Here is an 18,046-nt window from a genome sequence, read left to right on the forward strand (position 1 = left end):
TCTAGGAGAAATAAAATGAGAAAAAAATGACAAACTCCTCTATAATCTCTGCTATAATTCCTTATCTATCAATGAAGTTATTACCACTAGTTTAAAACATGGATCAGTGCACTATGGTTTGATGAGACAACTATAACATAGCATGATACTGGCCTGTCAGCATAGAGGAATGAACAGAACTTCTAAACATATAGACCCATTTAACACAAATGTTCAAGTTCATGTTTAGTATGACATAAGTTACAGTACCTAACCATTATTCACAACTAATAAGTATATTATTTTGCCTGAGGTAGGAGCATTGACAATATTTAAAAACTTTTTTTTACATTTATAAAAGTTGTGAAACTTTTTTTACATTTGTCATGATAATGACAAATGCCAGTTATATAACTCAGAGGTCAAAAAATATGCCATAAACATTTTAAATCACATAAATATGTCATACACCAGTAAATACAGCTACCTGTCACATTAAAAGCAGGAGGCAACTTGTAAAAGGCCTCCTGGAATGTGTATATGTAGGAAGGAAATTGAATTCTACACTTAAGAAAATAAATTGATAATCTGATTAGATGAGAAAATCATATTCTGCTGCAAAATGTCATTCAAATCCCAGTTTATATAACTAAATGTGTGGGCCTAAATTCAGAGAAGGTCACTAAGAGTTTTTATTGCTTACATTCATCAAATATAAGAATGTCAAATGTAATTCTTTGTATAAAAGTAGATGCTCAGTTTTTGTTTATAGAATAAATAAAAATAGGCTTAGGTGTCATGGATCCTTTAAATTAGCAGTTCTTAAACTTTGATGTGTATATCTGCATAACGATCATAGACCTGCCATTGATGATTGTGATAAAGAGAATCTTAAAAGAACTCTTTAAAAAACCTAGAAATGTCTTTATCTAGAATAGAAATTTTCCCTATTATCTTCCCAATAACTTTTTCCAAATATAAAATGTCTCTTTTCTTAACTGTATACTATTTTGAATTAAAGTGGGGGTACCTCACAGATTTTAGCATGGTATACCATGCCATGCTCTGACACAAAACAAAGTTTATTGGTTGTTTTTTTTTTTTAATTTTAAGGTAGAGTATTAAAGGAATTATGAAACATCTTTTGAGGATTCAAAAAGATGAGCCATGACAATTATAGGACAGTGATTTTTAGAGTACAGTTTTACATGATATAATAAGATTTCAAAGTGAATCGTGAGACTCTAACCACAATTTCTGTTTTAATTGATTGCTGTGGAAAGGTTTCCATTTCATAAAGATAATCATTAAATTTAGAAAACACTATAAAATCTGATTTTAAAAAGTACTTGCTAGTAACCTTCTAAGTCAGGGGTCCCCAGCCTCTGAGCTGAGGCCCAGTGCCTCCTGGAGATCAATGCACAATAAATATTATGCCCTTGAATCATCCTGCAACCATTACCTCCACTTCTGGTACATGGAAAAATTTTCTTCCATGAAACCAGCCCCTGGTACCAAACAGTTTGGGGATCACTTCCCTAAGTAATCCAGTTTCTCCCCTAAAACAGTATGAACAAATATGTTACTTAACTTTCACTGGAAAAGTGAAAGTGAAGTCGCTCAGTCGTGTCCGACTCTTTGTGACCCCATGGGCTGTAGCCTACCAGGCTGCTCTGTCCATGGGATTTTCCAAGCAATAATCCTGGAGTGGATTGCCATTTCCTTCTCCAGGGGATCTTCCCAACCCAGGGATCAAACCCGGGTCTCCCACATTGTAGACAGATGCTTTACCATCTGAGCCACCAGGGAAGTTCACTAGAAAAGATGACATAATAAATGTAATATTCAATAAATGTAGCTACTACAGGACTTTCTACTTTTACTACTTTTTGTCCATTGTGTCATATTGTTAAAATACAAAAAGACCAAATCATACAAGGCTTAATATGTCATGGTAAGGCCTTGTGATTCTATTCTATTAAATATATTAAAGACTGGGGTATTTTAAACAGATGGGTCATATAATCTTATTTCTACTGTAGCTGCTGCTGCTAAGTCGCTTCAGTCGTGTCCCACTTTGTGCGACCCTATAGATGGCAGCCCACCAGGCTCCCCTTTTCCTGGGATTCTCCAGGCAAGAACACTGGAGTGGGTTGCCATTTCCGTCTCCGATGCATGAAAGTGAAAACTGAAAGTGAAGTTGCTCGGTCGTGTCTGACTCTTAGCGACCCCATGGACTGCAGCCCACCAGGCTCTTCCATCCATGGGATTTTCCAGGCAAGAGTACTGGAGTGGGGTGCCATCGCCTTCTCTGTTTCTACTGTAGAAGAGAGACTAATCTGTAAGGAGACAAGCACTGAAGTAAGAAGAACACGTGAGAAATTATGATAATTTCGGCCAGGACACTAGCAATGATGGTTTGCAGAACTAATGAGATTTTACATATATTTTAAAAGATTTTCTTTTTTTCTCATGAATTAAATATGAGGTAAGAGAATAAACTAAACATTAGATTATTCTTTAACACCATACACAAAAATAAGCTCAAAATGGATTAAAGACCTAAATGTGAGAGTAGATATGATAAAACTCCTAGAGGAAAACAGAGGCAGAATACATTCTGACATAAAAGTAGCAATATCTCTTTTGCTCTATATTCTAGAATAATGGGAAACAAGAAGCAAATGGAATCTATTTGAACTCAAAAGCTTTTGCACAGCAAAGAAAACGGTAAAAAAAATGAAAAGACAACCCACAGATTGGGAGAAAATATTTGCAAATGATGTGTTTGACAAGGGATTAGTCTCCAAAATTTATAAACAGCTCATGATGCATCAAAACAAATAACCCAATCAACAAATGGGCAGAAGACCTAAATAGACATTTCTCAAAAGAAGACATACAGATGGCCAAGAGGCACGTGAAAAGATGTCCAACATCACTAGTATTAGAGAAATGCAAATCAAAACTACAATGAGGTATCACCTCACACTGGCCAGAATGGCTATCACCAAAAAATCCTCAAACAATAAATGCTGGAGAGTGTGTGGAGAGAAGGAAGCTCTCCTACACTGTTGGTGGGAATGTAAGCTGGTACAGTGACTAGGGAGAACAGTATAAAGGTTCCTTAAAAAACTAAAAATAGATACTACCATATGACCCTGCAATCCCACTCCTGGGCATATATCTGGAGAAAAACATGATCCGAAAGGATACATGCGCCCCAGTGTTCATTGCAGCACTGTTTACGGTAGTCAAGACATGGAAGCAACCTTCCATCGACCGAGGAATGGATGAAGAAGAGATGATCCATATATACAATGGAATATTACTCATCCATGAAAAAGAATGAAATAATGCCATTTACAGCAACATGAATGGACCTAGAGATTGTCATACTGAGTGAAATAAATAAGAGAAGGAGAAATATTATATGACATCCCTTATATGTGGGATCTAAAAAGAAATGATACAAATGGACTTATTAATATTTACAAAGCAGAAACAGACCTATAGACTTTGAGAACAAACTTGTGGTTGCCAGGAGGGAAAAATGGGAGGAAGGAATAGTTAAGGAGTTTGGAATATGTAAAATGCATACCAAACAAGGACCTACTGTACAGTACATGGAATTCTGCTCAGTATTATGTGGCAGCCTGGATAAGAGGGGAGTTTGGGGTAAAAGGGAAACATATATATGTATGGCTGAGTCCCTTTGCCATTCACCTCAAATTATTACATCATTGTTAATTGGCTATACCCCAATATAAAATAAAGAGGGTTTTTGTTTGTTTGTTTGTTTGTTTTAAGAAATGTATCAGTTATGTTAACTCATATGCAAGGGGAAGGGAATATACTTCCATCTCTTGAAGGAAAGATTGTCAAAGAATTTGTAGACATATTTAAAGGTGCTATGTTGGGGGAGTGGGGTGAGAGGGAGGCTCTAGAGAAAGGGATATATGTATGCATATGATTGATTCACCTCATGGTACAACATAAGGTAACATAACATTGTAGAGCAATTATACGCTAATAAAATATTAATAAAATATTTTCAAAGAGAAAAATTAAGAATGATTCTAGGACTTTGGTTTGAACAAATGAAGGAATGTATGACCATTTACTGAGATAATATGCGAGATGATAGGAAACACTGGTTTGAAAGGACAGCTCAAGAATTCCATTTATGATATTGGTTGAAATGCCTATTAGACAATCATATGAAGACATTGAATAGTTGGTAGAATATAAGAATCTTGAGTTATGGATGAAGGCTAACCTGTGTATATTGAATTGACAATATATATTATAGTATGTTAAAACCTGGAATAGATAGCTTAGGGAATGTAGAACGAAAATAGGTCTAGAGCCTTATCTTGGGCATTTCAGTAGTTACATGAGGAACTAGAGAAGGGAAGATTAATGGAGTTGAAAGATGATAAGAGGTCAAGTGAAGAAAGTCCTTTAAGAAGGAAAGTGAAGTCACTCAGTCGTGTCCGACTCTTTGCCATCCCATGGGTTGTAGCCTACCAGGCTTCTCCATCCTTGGGATTTTCCAGGCAAGAGTACTGGAGTGGGTTGCCATTTCCTTCTCCAGGGGATCTTCCTGACCCAGAGATTGAACCCGGGTTTCCCACATTGTAGGCATACATTTTTACTGTCTGAGCCACCAGGGAAGAAGGATCTAGCAAATGCTAACTGTTACTGATAGATCAGGTAAGATAAGGATTGATCTTGACCTCTGGATTTGTAATTATGGGAATCTCATAATGTAATATCCAAAATATCCAGGCTTTAACAGGCAATACCTTGTCACACCAAGAAACAGGAAGATTGTACACTGAAGGAAAAAAGGATATATATATACAACCATCAAGATGACAGGGAGGTTAGAATTCTCTGATATATTTTAAAGCAGCCATAATAAACATATTTCAGGTACAAATTATGAATATACCTGAAACAAATGGACAAATAGAAAGTCTCAGTAAAATAAATAGGAAGTCTTAGTACATTTGAACACAGTAAGCAAAAATATAAGCAAATACTTCTCTTGAATTTTCTGAATTTTTAATTGGTTTAAGTGAAAATTATAAAACCCATCAGATTTGGTTTTAAATGTAGGTAGAGAAAATACTTGAGAAATAGCACTGAAACATGTATATTATCATATGTGAAATGAATTACCAGTCTAGGTTGGATGCATGAGACAGGGTGCTCAGGGCTGGTGCACTGGGATGACCCAGAGGGATGGGATGGGGAGGGAGGTGGAAGGGGGGTTCAGGATGGGGAACACATGTACACCCATGGCGGATTCATGTCAATGTATGGCAAAACTAATACAATATTCTAAAGTAATTAGCCTCCAATTAAAATAAATAAATAAATAAATAAGACAATTATAAATGGAGTTTAATGATAGTGAAAGGGAGGTAAAGTATATATACTATGTTCTTGTTTAGTTGCTCAGTCCTATCCAACTTTGTCAGTCCTTGGGATTTTTCAGGAAAAAATACTGGACAGGGTTGCAATTTCCTTCTCCAGGCAGTCTTCCTGACTCGAGGATTGAAACTGTAGCTTCTGCCTGCCACATCTTCTGCATTGCAGGCAGATTCTTTACTACTGAGCCACCAGGGAAATCCAATGTATATATATATATATATATATCCTGAACAGCTCCACCTCCCTCCCCACTCTCTCCCTTTGGGTTGTCCCGAAGCAGTGGCTTTGGGTGCCCTGCTTCCTACATCAAATTCACACTGGTTATCTGTTTTTCATATGGTAATATACATGTTTCAATGCTATTCTCTCAAATCATCCCACCCTCACCTTCTCCCACTAAGTCCAAAAGTCTGTCCTTTACATCAGGTATCCTTTGCTGCCCTGCATGTAGGGTCATCAGTACTCTTTCTAAATTCCATACACGTGTGTTAATATACAGTATTTGTCTTTCTCTTTCTGACTTACTTCACTCTGTATAGTTGGCTCCAGCTTCATCCACCTCATTAGAACTGACTCAAATGCATTCCTTTTTATAAAAAGCTATTGAAATCATATAAATTGTACTCTGACTAAATTGAAATTAAACTAGAAATCCTAATAAAATATATCAGGAAAACCTCCAAACACTTGAAAATTAAACAGCACACCTCTAGACAATCTATGAGTAAAAGAGAAAGTATCAAGAGAAATTAAAAAAAAAAAACTTAACTGAATGAAAAGGAAACTACAGCATATAAAAATCGGTGAGACTAAATGGCTAAAGCAGTGCTGACAGGAAAATTTATAGCACAAAATATACATTTGAAATGAAGAAAAACTCAGTAGTTTATGCTTCTGCATCAAAAATATAGAAAAAAAAGGGCAAATAAATAGGCAGAAGGAAGAAAATAATAGGGATAAGAGCAGAGAGCAGTTAAGTTAAAATAGAAACAATAGAACACATCTATTAAAGAGACATTTCGCTCTTAGGAAAAATCAGTAAAAATGACAAAATTCTAGTAAGGCTGACAGAGAAAATATTAAGAAAGGAGAGAAAGTACAAGTTAGCAATAGCAGGAATGAAACAGGGGATGTAACTACAGACACACAAAGCTACTACACACAAAAACTACTAATCACACAAAGACTGTAAGCATATACTGTTAAGGAAAAAAAAAAAATTATGAAGTAGTATTTTGAATAGCCTTATAACTATGAAGGAAATTTAATTCGTAAGTGAAAGCTTTCCCACAAAGATATCCTCCAGGGAAAAAAGGTTTCAGTGGAGAATTCTCCCAAACATTGAAATAAGAATTAACACCAATTTTGTACAAGCACTTCCTGAAAATAAATGAAGGACCAATTATCAAGTCATTTATAAAGTAATTATCACCCTGATGCCAGTACTCAAAAAAGAGAGTGCAAAAAATACAAATAGACTGTAGACCAATATCCCTCATTAATGAGATGCAGAACCCTAAAACGTATTATCAGAGTTGAACAATACATAAAAAGAATTATATACCATTACCAAGTTGGATTCATTCCATGCATGCAAGATTGGTTCAATATTAAGAAATCAGTGCAATGTACCATAATAACAATCATACGCCAAATCACACAATTTAAGTATTTGAAAAAATTTGACAAAATCTCACATATTCATCATAAAAACCTCTCAGAAAAAAATAAGAATAAGGGGAACTTCCTCAACTTGGTAAAGAGCATCTAAAAATAATCCCACAAAATACATATAATATTTTATTTAATGGTGAAAAGCTAGATACTTTTTACCTAAAGGTTGATAACAGAGATGTCTATTCTTGACACTCCTACTCAACATATTGCTGGAATTTCTAGCCAGTCCAACAGGTGAAAAATGGATATATTAAAATGCATGCACATTGGAAATGAAGATCTCAGAATTTCCCTATCTGCAAATGACATAGTTTTCTACATAAACTTTCTATCCAAAGTGTCCAGAAAAATTCCTAGAACTAATAAGTCAATTCATCAAGATCACAAGATGCACTTTAAAAAAATCAATTGTATTTCAGTATGTTAGCAATAAACTTGGGACACTGAAGTTAAAAATAAAAAGCTGCTTATTAATCATTAACAAATTTAAATACTTAAATGTAAGCCAACAGTACAAGACTTGTCTGCTGAAAACTATAAAATGTTAATAAAAGAATTCAAAGAAGAATTACATACATACATAGATGTAACATGTTCATCAATAAGACTCAGCTAATAAAGATATCAGTTCTCCCTAAATGGATATATAAATTTAATACAATTTCTATCAAAATCCAAGCAACAGTTTTTGTACAGACAAAATGATTCTAAAATTTAATAGAAAGACAAAGGATATAGAAAAGCTAAAACAATTTTGAATAAGATGAATAAAGTGGGAAGAACCAATCTACTTATTTTTGAGTCTTATGATCCAAAATAAATGATATTGGTAGAGATAGACCAATTAAACAGAATAATACAGAGAAATGGGACTTCCCTTTCGGTGTGGTAGATTAGAATTTGCCTGCTATTACAGGGGACGCTGGTTTGATTCATGGTCTGGGAAAATACTGGCTTCCCTGATAGCTCAGTTGGTAAAGAATCTGCCTGCAATGCAGGAGACCCCGGTTCGATTCCTGGGTCAGGTAGATCCCCTGGAGAAGGGAACGGCTACCCAGAATTCCATGGACTGAATAGTCCATGGGGTCACAAAGAGTTGGACAAGACTGAGTGACACTTTCACTGGGAGGATTCCATATGCTGCAGAGCAACTAAGCCCGTGTGCTACAATTATGGGGCCTGTACTCTAAGGTCGTTAAACAAACAAACAAACAAACAAAACAAAAAAAACAGAGAAATGGGCCATACAGATATGACCAACTCATTGTCAGCAAGGGAGTAAATTAATTCAAATTCAGTGGAGAAAAAAACAGTGCAGAGCAAATATGTAGCATAAACATACAAAAAAACGAGTTCATCTTAAGCCTCACACACTATAAAAACATTGAGTTAATATTGGTCATGAATTTAAATATAATACTTAAGACCATAAAACTTTTAGAAGAAAAGTTATGAAAAAATGTTCAGGATGCACAGCCAGGAAAACATTCTATCACTTCATATAATACGTAAAATAAAAAAGTGATTACTTGGACTTGATCAAAATTTAAAACTGTTCCTCTGTGAAGAAGGTAAAAAGACTAGCTACAACCTGGGAGAAAATATTTGTAAACCATATATCTGACAAAGGACTAGAATTTAGAGTATATAAAGATATCTCAAAGTCCAACAGTATTTTTATTTGTTTTTTATATTCAACATACAAATATCCCAACTGGGATATTGTACTATAGTATTACAAGATGTTACCATTGGGTGAAATCATACAATATTTCTCTCTTCATCTGGCATTTCATTTAGGGCTTCCCTGGTGACTCAGTAATAAAGAATCTGTCTGCCAAGCAGGAGACTCAGGTTCAATCCCTGGGTTGGGAAGATCCTCTGCAGAAGGAAATGGCAACCTGCTCCAGTATTCTTGTCTGGGAAATCCCATGGACAGAGGAGCTTGACAGGGATCGCAAAAGAGATAGACACGACTTAGCCATTAAACAACTTAGAATAATACCCTCAAGGTCCATCATGTTGTCATAAATGGCAAGATTCTATCTTTACTGACAGCTGAGTAGTGTACATATGAAACTTACATAATATTATAAATCAATGTTGTCTCAATTAAAAAGCCCAAGAGTGAAAAAATTCCAGTTATAAGCAAAATATGTGAATAAGATACAATATATATACAGATGGCAAATAAATTCATGAAAAGAAAATCAATATCATTTTCACTAGGGAAATCAAACCCACAATGAGATCTCACTATACCTTAATCAGTACGCCTCCCCCCCCCCACAAAAGTAATAATAGCAACTGCTGTCAAGAAAGCTAAGAAACTGGATTACTTACACAGAACTTTTGGAAATGTTAAATGGTACACCTATTCTGGAAAACAATTTAGCAGTTTCTTGAATAGCTAAACAAGCAACTACCATATGACTTATCAATTGCATTCCTGGGCATTTTTCATGGAAAAATGAAAGCACATTCACAGTAAAGCCTGACTGTAAATAAATACTTATAGTAGCTTTATTCATAGATCTAAAGATTGGAAACAATCCGAATGTCCTTAGATGAATGAATGATTAATTTGAAATAATACTCAGCAATAAAAAAGGAACAAACACTAGATAAATGCAACAGTTCTCTGGATAAATCTTCAGAGAATTATGCTGTGTAAAAAAAGCAAAATATTACACACTCTGTAGTTCTCTTTTATATAATGTTCTTGAAATCTTACAGACACATTGGACGGGTTAGCAGCTACAGGGACTGAAGAGGCCTGGGGCTGTCACTAAAGTGGGTATAGTTGTAAAAAGGCAACTGTGAGGAATACTTGGTGATGGGCTTGTTCTGTAACTTGATGGTATCTGTACAATGTCTTAAAATATCCCAACTGGGATATTGTACTAAAGTAGTACAAGATGTTACCATTGGGTGAAACTGAATAAAGGTACACAGGACCTTTTTATAATATTTCTTAAAACTGTATTTGGATCTAAAATGACCTCAACACAAGCGGTTTAATTATAAAACAAACAGAAAAAACAGTGTATCCTTTCACATTTGTCTAGAGACTGATGTTCAAGTATTATTGTGTAGCTTAAAAATATAGTCATCCATCTTCCTAAATGATAAGTAGAAATTGAAATAAATTGACCTAACAATCATGTTTAAAGCTCAGATAGTCATTTATACATCATGCATAAAACTTAAATCTGCTCCACAGCTATAAGACTATGTATTACAGCTCTAGCCATGGAGATGAAAGCTTGGGTAGCATAAAGACAGCTAAAAGTGACACCACCAAACTGAAGCTATCAAATAGCCCTGAAGATATGCTATACACATGACTACTACTGACTTAATTAAGAATTCTACAGAAATATGGAAAATTTGATATATATTTTTCCTTGAGTAAATGGTATCTACATTATCAAAGTTTGGGTTCATATTTTATTTTCTAGAAGATGATTTACCTTTTGTACTTTCAGTGAAGTTGAAGCCAGCAACATAATTTATACTAAAGGCTTTGGTCATGATTCTTGAAGTTGTGTGGACAGGGTCTCTTGTCTTCATAATCCTGCTAATTCTTTATTAAGACTGGCAAAATGGTTTCTGTTTAAAGATTTTCTATGAACACACTTTTGTACTTAGTGCTCTCTTGAGTCATTGTTCACTAATATATTCTAATATATTGTACGGTCAGATTCTCAAAAGAGTTACCACTGCTCAAACTTCATGTTCAGTGCTAGAGCTAACTATTCCATGTCATATGGGACTTCAGTAATGGCTTGTTGGCTCCTGTTAACTCTGCATCAGCAGAAATTATTTCTTAAAACAGCTTCCCAAACTAGGCTGCAGGTTCACCAATACCTTGCTTTCCTGCCCAACATTTTATGTTTTTCGATGGTGAAATCTTTGCTGCAATTAAATCTCAAATCCTTTTTGCAACTAAGAGCCTTTCCTGGGCACTGATCATTTGGGGTTCCAACAGTCAAGCAACTTCTCTATTTGTTACAGTTTTCTGGCATTATTTGCTCTAGAGTTCACATGGTTAAGGAGAAGACACACCCACTCTAGGCTTTGCTTCCTCTCTTGGGTCTTGCCTGCTCTGTTGCTAATGGCACCTTAGTCTTGACAGGCAGCATTGTTCTTTGTTTAGATGCTGAATCCGATGGTGCAAATCAGACATTGCTTATTTTGAGATCAACTGAAATTTTAAAAGGTGAATTAAAGTGTAAAAGTTATAGTGTGTTATATTTATTTTGGAGTGAGTTAGGGCTCAATACTTATTTGCTGACAGGAATACTTTCTGTATTTTAATACTGACCCACAAACTCCATTATATTTATGTCAAATTCTACAAATCAGGTATTGCAATGAAGACAGAGGCATGGCATAAAGGATGGATGGGGAAAATCTGGGATCCTGCCAACCAAAGCTATAACTTTTAATGAATTGCCTTAACAAGCTTCCCTGCCAATTAGTGTCACAAAAACATATTAACATAAAGCAATCTCTGCTCCTGGTTTATTTGTTGTTTTAAGGCCACACATCTTTTGTCTTCTTTGCTTTGGCTTAACTGTGACTTCTAACATGATTTTATACATTATTATAATCAATAAAATCTTGAAACAATGGGGGTTATAGTCTGAGTGTTTCTGCAATAATGATTTTCATTTTCAAAGTAAAAAAACAAATACAAGTCCAAGGATACAAACACAAAAAAGAAGGTTTTTTTCTTAATTTCTATGGAGGCTTATGCGATCATATTATTTGAAATTGGCAGTTTCAAAAACAATTTTTGCAGTGTTTTGAGTACAAAGTGCTTTAAGTTAGATTCTTTCCTTTTAATTGTATTCTGTTTGATCTAGATATGTCAGCTAAACACAAAAATCCCCATTGGATCTTGTTGTTACCATAGCAACCAGATTGCAGTTTCCAATATCTGTGTAATGAAGTGCTGACACGTTTTCAGCACAAGGTGCTAAGTGGAGGTTTGTTTCACTAATTAGCTGGTAAAAATAATCAATTCCTTTTTGATTAATGATGTCACAAATTATGCGTAGACAAACCTGAGAAGTTTCTTAACTAGTACTTATATTTTAGATGGAAGGATAAACATGATAGAAGTTGCTTTTCAATTATTTTGATTAACTAGTAACGAAAACCTAAATTTCTGGGAGCATCTTATTCCCTAATCATACTCCCTAATAGAAATGCTTTGTGCTTTGCTTCGTTTTTAAAGTCATTAGCCTTGTTAAAATTTTATATGATTTAGGATCAAAAGATGGCAGTTTGAGTTTGATGTTTGCTTGGATGGTAGAGGACAGAAATGGATTGTAATCATTTCTTAATCTTATTGCCATTTGATATTTACTGGTGTTTCAGAAGCCTATGCTTTCTCATGTCTAAATAAGCTTCCAGTTATATGTTCTTAATGAATAAGACATCTTGGTAATTGAATATATGATTAATAGGATAATTACTATGCCCTTGGGATAAATTGAATACCATTTTTGTCCTTTATGGGCTTCCCTGATGGCTCAGATGGTAAAGAATCTGCCTGCAATGCAAGAGACCCAGGTTAGATCCTGGGTCGGAAAGATCCCCTGGAGAAGGCAATGGCAACCCACTCCAGTATTCTTGCCTTGTAAATCCCATGGACAAAGGAACTTGGCAGGCTATAGTCCATGGCATCTCAAAGAGTTGGACACGACTGAGCGGCTAATGTTTTCACTTTCACTTGATCTTTAGAGCTTTATAATTGAGGCGAATTTGTAAGGTATATGGGCTTCCCTGGTGGGTCAGAGGTTAAAGCATCTGCCTGCAATGCAGGAGACCTGGATTCGATCCCTGGGTCAGGAAGATCCCCTGGAGAAGGAAATGGCAACCCACTCCAGTATTCTTGCCTGGAGAATCCCATGGATTGAGGAGCTTGGTGGGCTACAGTCTGCGGGTTGCAAAGAGTTGGACACGACTGAGCAACTTCACTTTCACTTCACTTTGTAAGGTATATAGATATGGTGATAGTTTTTACAGAATCCTCTCAAATATATAAACCAAGGCTTCCTAATTCAGAGTGGGTGGAAAAAACTACATAACATTCTATAAACTTGGATACACTTAGTTCAGGGACTTAAAAGTGAGCAGAAAAGTTGGGAGTGTGAGTTGCCTTAGATAATAGGTCCTCCATTTTCCAGGACAGTTGGGAGAGTTGTTCTCTCTATGCAAATTCCTGGTCCTCCAGAATGTGAATTTATTTTTCTTTAGTCACTAAAACTCTGCTGTCTTTCCTCCGCTTTCTTCTGGCCTTTCTGCAAACCCTGCGTTTATAAAAGCACAGAATCAATGACCTAGAGAGAAAATAAAAAGAAAGCATAGGGATAGGTATTTTTTCTAATACTCATGGAGAGGCACAGTAACTTTTTTTTAATCTGCATTTTAAAATTAATTTATTTTTTAACTGAAGGATAATTGCTTTACAGAATTTTTCTGTTTTCTGTCAAACCTCAACATGAATCAACCATAGGTATACATCTGTCCCCTCTCTTTTGAAACTCCTTCCCATCTTCCCCCTGTGTCCCATCTCTCTAGGTTAATACAGAGCCCCTGTTTGAGTTTCCTGAGCCACAAAGGAAATTCCCATTGGCTATCTATTTTACATATGGTAATGTAACTTTCCATGTTACTCTTTCCATACATCTCACCCTCTCCTCCCCTCTCCCCTGTCCATAAGTCTGCTCTCTACGTCTCTTTCTCCATTGTTGCCCTGTAAATAAATTCTTCAGTACCACTTTTCTAGATTCTGTATATATGTGTTAGAATATGGTATTTATCTTTCTCTTTCTGATTCACTTCATTCTGTATAATAGGTTTCAGGTTCATCCACATTGTTAGAACTGACTCAAAATCATTCCTTTTTATGGCCAAGTAATATTCCATTGTGTATATCTACCACCACTTCTTTGTCCATTTATCTGTGGATAGACATCTAGGTTGCTTCCATGTTCTAGCTATTGTAAATACTGCTGCAACGAACCATGGGTTACATGTGTCTCTTTCAGTTTTGGTTACCTCAGGGAATATGCCTAGGAGTGGGATTGCTGGGTATTGGTGGTTTCATTCCTAGTTTTTTAAGGAACCTCCATACAATCTTCCATAGTGGCTGTATCAATTTACTTTCCCATCAACAGTGGAAGAGCATTCCCTTTTTTCCACACCCCCTCCATCATTTATTGTTTGTAGATTTTCTGATGGCCATTCTGACCAGTGTGAGTTGATATCTCATTGTAGTTTTGATTTGCATTTCTCTAATTTGAGTGATGTTGAGCATCTTTTCATGTGTTTGTTAGTCATCTATCTGTCTTCTTTGGAGAGATGTCTCTTTAGGTCTTTTTCCCACTTTTTGAGTGGGTTGTTTTGATTTTTTGGTATTGAGTTGTATGAGCTGCTTGTATATTTTGGAAACTAATCCTTTGTCAGTTGTTTCATTTACTATTATTTTCTCCCATTCTGAGGTTATCTTTTCACCTTGCTTATAGCTTCCTTTGCTGTGCAAAAGCTTTTAAGTTTAATTGAGTCCCACTTGTTTACTTTTGTTTTTATTTCTGTTACCCTAGGAGATGGGTTATTGGAGAAGGCAATGGCAACCCACTGCAGTACTCTTGCCTGGAAAATCCCATAGCCGGAGGAGCCTGGAGGGCTACAGTCGATAGGGTTGCTAAGAGTCAGACAGACTGAGCGACTTCACTTTCACTTTCATGCCTCAGAGAAGGAAATGGAAACCCACTCCAGTGTTCTTGCCTGGAGAATCCCAGGGACGGGGGAGCATGGTGGGCTGCAGTCTATGGGGTCGCACAGAGTCGGACACAACTGAAGCGAATTAGCAGCAGCAGCAAGAGGTGGGTCATAGAGGATCTTACTTTCATTTATGTTATCCAGTGTTTTGCCTATGTTTTCCTCTAAGAGTTTTATAGTTTCTGGTCTTATTATTTAGATCTTTAATCCATTTTGAGTTTATCTTTGTGTATGGTATTAGAAAGTGTCCTAGTTTCATTCTTTTACATGTGGTTGTCCTGTTTTCCCAGCACCATTTATTGAAGAGGCTGTCTTTGCCCCATTGTATATTCTTGCCTCCTTCATCAAAAATAAGGTACCCATAGGTGGATGAGTTTATTTCTGGACTTTTGATCTTGTTCCATTGGTCTATATTTCTGTTTTTGTGCCAGTAACATACTGTCTTGATGACTGTAGCTTTGTAGTATAACCTGAAGTCAGGAAGATTGATTCCTCCAGCTCCATTCATTTTTCTCAAGACTGCTTTGGCTCTTCAGGGTCTTTTGTGTTTCCATATGAATTGTGAAATTTTTTGTTCTAGTTCTGTGAAAAAAAATGTCATTAGTAATTTGATAAGGATTGCATTAAATCTGTAGATTGCATTTGGTAGTGTGATCATTTTCACAATATTGATTCTTCCTACCCAGGAACATTGAATATATCTCCATCTGTTTATGTCATCTTTGATTTCTTTCATTCAGTTCAGTTCAGTCACTCAGTTGTGTTTGACTCTTTGCGACCCCATGAATTGCATCACGCCAGGCCTCCCTGTCCATGACCAACTCCTGGAGTTCACTCAGACTCACGTCCATTGAGTCAGTGATGCCATCCAGCCATCTCATCCTCTGTCATCCCCTTCCCCTTCTGCCCCCAATCCCTCCCAGCATCAGAGTCTTTTCCAATGAGTCATTAGTGCTTTATAGTTTTCTTTGTACAGTTTTTTCCTCTCCTTAGGTAAGTTTGTTCCAAGATATTTAATTTTTTGATGCAATGGTGAGTGGGATTGATTCCTTAATTGCTCTTTCTGTTTTTTCATTGTTAGTATATAGAAATGCAAGTGATTTCTGTGTATTGATTTTGTATCCTGCAACTTTGCTAAATTCACTGATTAGCTCTAGTAATTTTCTGATACTATCTTTACAGTTTTCTATGTACAGTGTAATGTTATCTGCAAACAGTGAGAGCTTTACTTCTTCTTTTCTGATCTGGATTCATTTTATTTCTTTTTCTTCTCTGATTGCTATAGCTAGGACTTCCAGAACTATGTGGAATAATAGTAGTGAAAGTGGATACCCTTGTCTTGTTCCTGATCTTAGGGGGGATGCTTTCAGTTTTTCACCATTGAGAATAATGTTTGCTGTAGGCTTATCATATATGGCCTTTACTATGTTGAGATAGGTTCCTTCTATGCCCATATTTTGAAGTTTTAATCATAAGTGGGTGCTGAGTTTTGTCAAAGGCTTTTTCTGCATCTATTGAGATATTATATGGTTTTTATCTTTCAATTTGTTCATGTGGTGTATCACATTGATTGATTTGCATATATTGAAGAATCCTTGCATCCCTGGAATAAACCCAACTTGATCATGATGTATGAGCTTTTCGATGTGTTGCTGAATTCTGTTTCCTAAAATTTGTTGAGGATTCTTGCATCTATGTTCATCAGTGATATTGGCCTGTAGTTTTCTTTTTTTGTGTTGTCTTTTTCTGGTTTTGGTATCAGGGTAATGGTGACTTTGTAGAATGAGCTTGAAAGTGTTCTTTCCTCTGCAATTTTTAGAAGGATAGGCATTAGCACTTCTCTAAATGTTTGATAGAATTCTCCTGTGAAGCCATCTGGTCCTGGGCTTTTGTTTTTCAGAGATTTTTTGATCACAGTTTCAATTTCAGTGCTTGTAATAGGGTTGTTCATAATTTCTGTTTCTCCCTGGTTCAGTCCTGTTAGACTGAACTCTTCTAGGAATCTGTCCATTTCCTCCAGGTTATCTATTTTATTACCATATAGATGTTAATAATAGCTCTTATAATCCTTTGTATTGCTGCATTGTCTGTTGTAACCTCTCCTTTTTCATTTCTAATTTTGTTGATTTGATTCTTCTCTCTTTTTATCTCGAGTCTGGCTAAGGGTTTGTCAGTTTTATTTATCTTCTCGAAGAACCAGCTTTTAGTTTTATTAATCTTTACTTTTGTTTCTTTCATTTCTTTTTCATTTATTTCTGCTTGGATCTTTATGATTTCTTTCCTTCTACTAATTTTGGGGTTTTTTCCTTCTTCTTTTTCCAGTTGCTTTAGGTATAAAGTTAGGTTGTCTATTTGATGTTCTTCTTGTTTCTTGAGGTAGGATTGTATTGCTGTAAACTTCCCTATTAGAACTGCTTTTGCTGCATCCCATAGGTTTTGAGTTGTCATGTTTTCATTGTCATTTGTTTCTAGAATTTTTTTGATTTCCCTTTTGATTTCTTCGGTAACCTGTTGGTTATTTAGAAATGTGTTGTTTAATCTCCATGTGTTTGTGTTTCTTAGCTTTTTTCTTGTAATTGATATCTAGTCTTATAGCATTGTGGTCAGAGAAGATGTTGATTCAATTTTAGTTTTCTTAAATTTACTGAGGTTTGATTTGTGACCCAAGATGTGATCTCTCTTGAAGAATGTTCCATGTGCACTTTAGAAGAAGGTGTTTTCTTCTGCATTTGGATGGCATTTCCTAAAGATATCAGTGAGCTCCATCTCATCTAGTGTATCATTTAAGACTGGTGTTTCCATATTAATTTTCTATTTTGATGATCTGTCCATTGGTGTGAGTGGGGTATTAAAGTCTTCTACGATTATTGTGTTACTGTAAATTTCTCCTTTTAAGTTTGTTAGTGTTTGTCTTATGTATTGAGGTGCTCCTATGTTGGATGCATGCTGCTGCTGCTAAGTCACTTCAGTTGTGTCCAACTCTGTGCGACCCCATAGACAGTAGCCCACCAGGCTCCCCCGTCCCTGGGATTCTCCAGGCAAGAACACTGGAGTGGGTTGCCATTTCCTTCTCCAATGCATGAAAGTGAGAGGTGAAAGTGAAGTCGCTCAGTCATGTCTGACTCTTAGCGACCCCATGGACTGCAGCCCA

Source organism: Oryx dammah, unplaced genomic scaffold (assembly GCF_014754425.2).
Source record: "Oryx dammah isolate SB20612 unplaced genomic scaffold, SCBI_Odam_1.1 HiC_scaffold_5, whole genome shotgun sequence".
NCBI classification, from domain to species: Eukaryota; Metazoa; Chordata; class Mammalia; order Artiodactyla; family Bovidae; genus Oryx; species Oryx dammah.